Source organism: Momordica charantia (assembly GCF_013281855.1).
Source record: "Momordica charantia cultivar OHB3-1 chromosome 8 unlocalized genomic scaffold, Mcharantia_2.0 BLBB01000008.1, whole genome shotgun sequence".
NCBI lineage: Eukaryota > Viridiplantae > Streptophyta > Magnoliopsida > Cucurbitales > Cucurbitaceae > Momordica > Momordica charantia.
Window position 1 is genome coordinate 12852596 of NW_028275166.1, and position 9789 is coordinate 12862384.

The following is a 9789-nucleotide window of genomic DNA, read 5'->3' on the forward strand; positions in this document are numbered from 1 at the left end:
GTTGTATGTTGTGGCATGAAACCCTCTGCTACTGGCCTAAGAGGTGGACCGTACCCAGGTCAATAAAGGCGGGGTCTGTAGCGACTTATGGACTGGTTTCTAGATGTAGCAAGATTCACAGCCGTCTTTCCTTTTTCTAGTGCGAGGAGGATGACATCTAACTTGTCTTGCAACTCTGCAATATCTTTTCTTGTTTTCTCCTGCTCAGCTTTTTGATCTTCCATTATTATTCTCGCCCTGCGTCTAATACGTTAAGTGCGATGCGGTGCCCGTGAGCGAGCTATCTTGAACAATCTCTTTTGTTTTTTTTTAGAAAAATAGATGATAAAAGGAGAGAAAACCATAAATAAATAAGTTTGTGATTTCATTATAAATAAATGAATATTACAAGAGTGAAACAAAACAAACGATTGTGTCAAATTTAAACCACAAAGCTTAAGTCATTAAATTGGAAATAGATTAAAGCAGAGTATCAATAACACTATCCCTAATGCTCTAGATCTCGTCTTTGTTTGCGAAGGCATTTGAGCATTTTTTTTCTCTAAGATATCCAATTGACAAGTTCCTTATGTGCTTTGAAACAGTGCTATGACATCCTCCAATGCGAGGCATCGCCATAAATATGTTGTTTGCTTTTCGAGCATTTGCGGACAGTTTCTTGGTCTTCCTCTTCCTATTATTGGGTCGGAATTTTACTATAACTCATACTTTAATTTACTGCCAATTAGTGATTTAAAACTTAGGTCAAAGTTTGCACAATTTGTGAGAATTACTTTAAAGGGGAAAAAGAAAATTTTGCAAAACTTTTTAGAAAAATATTAAAAAAAAACAAATTAATTAATTAATAATAATAATAATAATAATAAAATGATGAAAATGAAAAAGTTAATGTCAATGTAACGAGTCTCTTCTTTTCAATGCACTAAGGCCCTTTTTTTTTAAAGTAATGAGACTTTTTTTTTATTCAATGAGACATCTCATTTTTAATGCAATGAGACCTTTTTTACGCATCACTTTATTAACACCAACCCCAAACAAAAACAAATAAATAAATAGCGAAATGTTATGTTATGGCTAAGATGAGTGTAAAGTTAATGCCTACACAACCTAGAGGAATATGACCCCCACATCTTCCATACGCTTTCGCAGTATGGTCAATCTGAGTGGAGAAATTCATGCGCCTGCACGAGAACCGAAATTCCACGAAGGTCGCACTACTCAATCTCCAATCTTATCTTAATGGTAAAGCCCGGGTAGGAGGCTTGTGAATTTGTGCGAGATGAATTTGATGCCAAATAATATTACATTATACAATAGGATATTTAAAATAATACAACATTTCAAAAAAAAAAAAGAAAAGCAAAGCGGACAAAAAAAAAATATATAATAGGATAATAAATGACTAAAATAATGGCTTGACTCTCTAAAGGTCCCCAGTGGAGTCGCCAAGCTGTCGCAACATCATCGCGAAGCGGAGTGGCCGACGTCATCCCCTGAAGGGTCTCTTTCGAAATAAGAGTTTGGAGTCGTCACCAATCATCTACGAGGTGTGATTGGTCACCTAACAAGAAAATTTGGTCTACGAAAACAGAAATTTGTTTCGGGAGTCGACTGAGCGTAGGGAAGGTGTTAGTACCCTACGACACCTGTTCGAAAACGGTACCACATTTTGTCAAAAATTAACCTATTATTTTCTTTGGTCCAAAAGAAAATTATTTTTGTATTTTGATTGACATGTCCAACGTTACATTAATTCACACTTTGTTATAAGATATGAATTAATAGGTATGAGTGGCAATAAGACCATTAGAAAAATTTTATCACCTTGATTGGAGTTTTCGAAATAATTCTTTAGTAAAAAAATGATAAAAAAATAAAAAGAAATCATGATAAAGGCTCTAACTTTTATTACGATAAACAACATCCAAAGTTCTTGCCACTGTGCCAAGATCTTAAGATACAACTTAAATTCCTTTTTAAAATATAAAGGTTTTATTTTTGAAATTTGTTTAAAAAAAAAGAAAAGTTTTTTTTATTTAAAAAATATTTTATTTAAACAGTTGTCTAGTAAAAACAATGATATAAAAATAAAATAAAATAAAATAACTTTAACTTAGAGAAGCAAAGACTAAAACCTGGGACAGACAAATTTACGCTCAAGGAACCTATCACTATGCCAACACCACAAGATACAATCTAAATTTCCTTTTCAAAACACAAATCTTTGTTTTGAATTTTGTTTAAAAAAAAGAAAAATAAAAAACTAAAACCGAAAATTATAAAAAAAAAACTTTATTTTGTTTTATATTTGAAATCGGTATAAAAACAAACTTTCTTAAAACTTACTTAAAAAAAATCCATTTAAAACAAATCATATTTAAACCAAACTTAATTAAAAAAATATATTTAAAACAAACTCATTCTAAAAAGAATATTTAAAACAAACTCATTTAAAAAAAGAAATCTTAAAACAAGCTCATTTAAAAAAGAAATTTTAAAACAAACTCATTTAAAATAAATCATTTCCAAAGCATTTTTTTAAAACACAGAGGAATTCCTTGGTGTGCCTGCGAGTCTGAAGCCGTGAAGGAGCACTTGAGCTATGGTGGGAGTCTGAGATCTGTGCATCGATTGTAGAGATTGCCAAAATTTGTGCTATTGCAGGTGGGTAGCCCGATTCGTTGTATTATTGGTCTATCAGGATTGTAAAGTTTTGCGCCGAACTATTGTGATGCGGGTTGTTCCGCTGGAGTATCGTCGCCGGTGTGGGTGAAGAAGAAGAGAAGATGATGGTGAATAGAAAGGAGGAAGTGAATGAAATTTCTTTTGTCTCTCTTATCTGTATGTTTTCCCGCTGCACTACAACCCTCCTTAAATACACATAAATATAATGGTAAAAAAGAAAAAGAGGCGAGGGAAGAGAGAAAAAGAGGGAGGAGAAGAAGGGAAGAGGACACCTATAAAGTAAAAAATCAAAGGAGAGAAAAAAATATCAGCTTTTTAAATCTTATAATCAATTAAATAAAATCCTAATAAAACCAAATTACTTTCAAACAAAATCTAATTTTAAAACCTAATTTGATTTAATTAAAACTTTACATTAAAACTTATAATAAAGTAAATTATGTTATTTTAAATTAAATCAATAAACATAATAAAATAATCAATAATAAATAAATCAATAATAATAATTTTTTTTAACAAGAGCGAGTCAGACCAAATACGATGTCTACACTTGACTTTGAGCTGTATCGCATTGGTTCCCAAAGTTCGTTGTAACTTTTGCTGAAGGTATGTTGTGAATTAATTTGTAAGTAGTTTGATTTTGACTTGATTATTTATTTTTTTTTTGGTTGTGAATGTGCTAATATTACTTGTTTGATTTAATTTATTGGTTTGGTAATAAGTATTAACTATTTTAGTTTGAAGCATGCTGGTGTGATTATGAACTCGTTAATTAAGTTGTGAGCGTTATTTTGGTTGTGATTGTGCTGATTTTATTCCGAATTCGTTATTTTGGTTGTTAGTATGTTGATTTTATTCTGAATTCGTTATTTTGGTTGTGAGCGTGCTGATATTGGTTTAGATTTTAAAAAGCTTTAAAAACGATATGCAAAACATAGAAAGATCTAGGTGAGTCTTCTAAGTATATATTGATTCTTTCCTTAGTGGCTATATCTTAGGGATATACATGCTCTCAATAATACTTTCAAACTCCCATACTTTTAACTACAACAATCTTTCCTCAACAATGACCACTTCTATCATGCTCATCACACCTTGAAAGCAAATTTTAGATATTTCTATTTTCAAAATATCCTTAGGTTCATGACAAAACAAAACTAATCTTTTGTCTGGTTCTTTTAGGATTCAACATTGCCCATTTATACTGAATTGAAGGTTATTTGAACAATATTAACATTGAGAATGAATAAAGATTGGATTAAGGTTAGAAATAGATTCTCGCCCGAGTATGTAAAAGGAGTAAAACAATTCACAAAATTGGCAAAACTTCACGTCAACAATACGGGAAAACAAGATGTCCATGTGGATATTGTATGAATACAAAGTGGCATTCAATTGATGGCAAACAAGGTTCCCTTTCCCTTCAATACATAAAGAATCTGGATGAAGCATGGGAATGTTTCAAGGAGCTACTAAGGAGTTGTCCGAAACTAGGAATTCCAGCCAGTGTACAAATAGAACATGTCTATCAAGGTTGTGATATACCAACGAAAATTATGTAAAACACAATGTGAATGGAAAGTTCACTTCTAAGACATTTGTCGCAACGTATCGCGACACGAAGCAGCCGAAGTCATCCCCAGAAGGGTCTCTTTCGAGATAAGGGTTTGGAGTTGCACTAATCATCTACGAGGTGTGATTGGTCACCTATTTAAAAAACTTGGTCTACAAAAACAGAATTTTTGGTTTGGGAATCGATTGAGCGTAGGGAAAGTGTTAGCATCCTATGACACCCGTTCGAAAATGGTATCACATTTTGTAAAAAGTTATCCTATTATTTTATTTGGTCCAGAAAAATATTTTTATGTTTGATTGAAATATCCCACGTTATATTAATTTACACTTTGTTATAAGATATGAATTAATAGGTATGAGTGGCACGAAGGCTATTAGAAAAATTTTATCACCTCGAGAATATTGGAAGGTTTCAATTTCCATCATTGGGGCTTTCAAATTAAAAAACAAAGAGAGCTAGCTAGCTAGAAACGAAGCTCTAGTTGAAACGCTCCAAGCCCAAGGACAGGTAGTAGTCATTAAAAATGGCACTGTTTGGGTCACGGCAAGAGGCAAAGAGATACCTTCCACCTTCCCTCCAGAAGAAGAAGCTACCTTTTCTCACCTAGTGATACCTGCCATAAAGATGGACAGGTAGCAGTTATTCTAGCAAATGCCATTTGAAGTACAAAATCAATTTTCTGACCATAGATGAAGAAACACGACAATCTTTTCTCTATGCCATCAGAAGCGAAGAAGAATACTCTTCCTATTCCAAGTCTTCAACAGATAATGATGATATTGATCTCATAAACGATGAAGACTCAAATGAGGAAACCTTTTTCTCTCAAAGTGATTCCTCTGAAGAAGATGAAGTCATTCCTTGCACTGGCCATTGCGCGGAAAAATGCCACGGCCACATCAATGTCATTAGCAAAAATCAAGAAGCACTCTTTGATCTAATTGAGCAATTACCCGATGAAATCTCTAAGCGAATGTGTCTCATCAAACTAAGGGAAAGTCTCGAAGCTGAAGCTCTTCAAAGGAAGCCAGAATTGAACCTAATAGAATATTCTTTCCAAGATATTCTAAAAAAGGTCAAAGGAGAGGCTAAGAAATCTATCCAAATTAAAGATCTCCACAATGAAGTGAAGACTCTAAAAAAGGAAGTTGTTGATAGTAAGCAACGTCTTTCTACTCTTGAATATGCCTTAAAAAAATCTCAAGAGTCAGAAGCCACGGAAGGAGAAACTTCCTCAAAACCTGAACAAACTTTACTGACTGGTTCACCAAGCGGAATCAATTACATTAGTAAAGTTCAAAACCAGAAGTGGATGTCCAAGATTATCTTCAAAATCAGAGATTTCCAGTTGGAGACTTACGCCCTTATCGACTCTGGAGCCGATCAGAATGTCATCCAAGAAGGTTTAGTACCTTGTAAATACTTCGAGAAAACCAAAGAAGTTCTTAGCGAAGCCGAGGGAAATCCGTTGAACATCAAGTATAAATTATCTAAGGTCCACATCTACAACGACGACGTGTGCCTTATCAACACCTTCATCCTGGTCAAAAACCTTAATGAAGGAGTCATACTAGGTACCCCTTTTTAACTCAATTATATCCTTTTTCAGTCACTGATAAAGAGATAGTTTCAAAGAAGTTCAACAAAGATATAATCTTCAAATTAAGTCATCCGATGATTCCAACATATATTTCATCAATTGAAGAAGATATTAGTCTCTATATCAATAGCATCGCAAAGAAGGAAAAACAAATTGAATTCCTTCAAGATGATATCAAGACCTGTAAGGTGGCAATTCAGATTAATATGCCATCCGTTCAACAAAGACTTCAAAACTTCCAAGAAAAGCTTGAAAAGGAAGTTTGTTCAAACATCCCGAATGCCTTCTGGGATAGGAAAAAGCATATGGTTAATCTGCCATATGTTGAGACATTCAAAGAGGCCGAAATCCCAACAAAAACTTGACCTATTCAAATGAGCAAAGATCTGGTCAAGACGTGTACAGACGAGATAACAGATCTTCTCAAAAAAGGACTAATCAGCCCTTCCAAAAGCCCTTGGTCTTGTTCGGCTTTCTACGTGAACAATCAAGCTGAGAAAGAACGAGGAATTCCCAGGCTCGTGATAAATTACAAGTCTCTTAACAAAGTCCTCAAATGGATTAGGTATCCTATACCGAATCGACAAGATTTGCTGAAAAGAATCACTTCAGCAAAGGTGTTTTCAAAGTTCGATTTAAAATCTGGGTTTTGGCAAATTCAGATTCATCCAAGTGACCGTTACAAGACGACTTTCAATGTTCCATTCGGACAGTTTCAATGGAATGTAATGCCATTCGGATTGAAGAATGCTCCTTCCGAATTTCAGAACATTATGAATGACATCTTCAGCAAATACCAAAATTTCACAATAGTCTATATTGATGATATTCTGGTATTCTCGAATACTGTAGATCAACATTTCAAGCATCTCCAGTTATTCCTCAATATTATCAGAACAAATGGTCTCGTGGTTTCCCAACCAAAGATCAAGTTGTTCCAAACGAAGGTTAGATTAATCGGTTATGATCTTAATCAAGGAATCATCAAACCAATCCAACGGTCTCTGGAATTTGTGGATAAATTCTCAGATGTCATACAAGACAAAACACAGCTACAAAGATTTCTGGGTTGTGTGAATTCCATTGGAGACTTTATTAAAGATCTCCGTACAATCTGTCTGCCAATATATGATAGATTGAAGAAAAATCCAAAGCCTTGGACTGTAGATCATACACGCGCAGTCCAATCCATCAAATCACTGGCGAAAAGCATCCCGTGCTTATCTCTAGTGGAAGACAATGCACGTCTCATAGTAGACACCGACGCGTCATAAATTGGTTACGGCGGTGTACTCAAACAGGGAATTAACGGAAAAATCACGATTATCCGTTATCATGCAGGCATCTGGAATAGTGCCCAAAAAAACTATTCCAGGGTGAAGAAAGAAGTATTAGCAATAGTAATTTGTGTTCAAAAATTCCAAGGAGATCTTATCAACAAAGATTTCACCGTTCGGACAGATTCAAAAGCAAGTAAATTCATCTTTGAAAAGGATGTAAAGAATCTGGTCTCAAAGTAAATCTTTGCAAGGTGGCAGGCCATACTGTCTTACTTTGATTTTCAAGTCGTGCCTATAAAAGGAAGCGAGAATTCCCTTGCTGATTACCTCTCAAGAGAACATCTCTTGAAAACTCCTAAATCAGCTCTGACCTCTCTTCTTTCTTATGGAACCTCCTCTCGGCCGAAGACGACCAAACACTCAGCGGCCCCCACCGCAAAGCAACCAGCGACCCCCGTCGCCGAGAAATGAAACCACCATTTCTCCCCAAGCAGTAGCATCCTCTTCAAGAGCTACTACCTCAAAGGGCAAAAGGCACATTTCTCAATCATCTGTACCATCTCTGATGAGTGCAGAAAACTACGTCATGGATATTCAGTTTGAGACTGTATCCAGACGTCAACAGGGTTCTTCACAAAAAACCTTGTCGATTCAATCAGGCCCTTCAAGCCTTCCAATTCCTTCAAGCACGTTGCTACGCCCCTTCAGCAATACAACGAGAAATAGGCATCTTGCTATAGCAGCCACCTCTTCAAGACCTACGGTTCCGAGGAATCCCTCATCGTTCTCTCAAATAGTCAGGCCAAAAGTTTTTCAACCAAGGCCCCCAATTAATGGTTATTTCACCAAAACTACCTTGGTGGACTCAACCATCGAACCAGAATTCGACGGACCTTCGGTCCAAGAAGCCTGTAAGCAAATATTTCCTCATGGCTTTAACTTCCTGCCAGAGGATACTCAAAAAACCCGTACCTTTTATGAGTTTATTCTGGTAGATTCCAAATCTGCAGAAATAACTCATATTCCAGATAGAAATGATCTTTCTAGGATCATTTATTCAAAACTCAGAATCTTCTGAATCCTTACCCATTCCTATTGGAAACATGGTATGTTTGTAGGAAAGAAACTGACGAGGACCTTCTAACCTCAGACCTACAACTATCGCGACAACATGAAAGCGTGGTATGTTGTTTTCTGGTTGCAAGGTTACAACCATTCTTGGTTTGTGACTTTTTGTAAGCAAGCTTACAAATCTCACTTCCCAAACTGGTTTCAAAGCTTGTGGACATATTTTAGACTTTCCGAGGAAATTTTCCCGGTCAAAGTTCAACGATCGTACCATCTCTTCCAACAAAGTATCTACTCGTCTCCCCTCTCTAAGACGTTTAGATTTGCTTTGTATTTCCAAATACCATGGATCTTTTGCTGGAATTTCTAGCAAGGACCCAGTGGCAATTTTAAAGCATTGAGCAAAGCTTTACGCATCAAGTGGTGGGAAAAATTTGATTATTCCTACTTAGAAGCCAAAAAGATGAAGAACTGGTTCAAGACCAATGTTCATCTTCAAGACTTGACGAGGCAGGAAGACGAGAGTTTTCTTCTAGCCAAAAATGCCGTCATGAGCTCACTAGTTGGAGCCGGATCTCAAGCCGACTTCAACTCAGTCCTCAATACAGTCCTCGACCAATAAGGGCAAGTGCTCTTTATAGAAGAGAACCACTAATTATTGCAACTGGCTGCAATTATTGGTTTCTTACTATTGTCTTAACACTTGTCTCAACGTAATTGGATACAACAAAAGAGATAAAGATTAGCCGACAAGACAAGTCCTTGACTGGCATCTTATCTCTTTGGAATCTACTTTATAAAAAGCAAAGATAAGCGTGGCCGACAGGGGGCATCTTATCTTTTAAAAAGTAAGAAAAGAAATAAAGAAAAGCAGAAAAATATTACAAACTGACAAATTAAAGTAAAGACAGAAAGTGAAAGCTAATATGGCTGTTTTTGGACTGCATTGAGGACTGAGTTGAAGTCGGCTTGAGATCCGGCTCCAGATAGTTAGCTCATGACGGCATTTTTGGCTAGAAGGAAACTCTCGTCTTCCTGCCTCGTCAAGTCTTGAAGATGAACATTGGTCTTGAACCAGTTCTTCATCTTTTTGGCTTCTATGTAGGAATAATTAAATTTTTCCCACCACTTGATGCGTAAAGCTTTGCTCAACGCTTTAAAATCGCCACTGGGTCCTTGCTGGAAATTCCAGCAAAAGATCCATGGTATTTGGAAATACAAAGCAAATCTAAACGTCTTAGAGAGGAGAGACGAGTAGATACTTTGTTGGAAGAGATGGTACGATCATTGAACTTCGACCGGGAAAATTTCCTCGGAAAGTCCAAAATATGTCCACCAGCTTTGAAACGAGTTTGAGAAGTGAGATTTGTAAGCTTGCTTACAAAAAGTCACAAACCAAGAATAGTTGTAACCTTGCAGCCAGAAAACAACATACCACGCTTTCATGTAGTCGCGATAGTTGTAGGTCTGAGGTTAGAAGGTCCTCGTCAGTTTCTTTCCTACAAACATACCCTATTTCTAGGAGGAAGGGGTAAGGATTCGGAAGATTCTAAGTTTTGAATAAATGGTCCAAGAAGGAT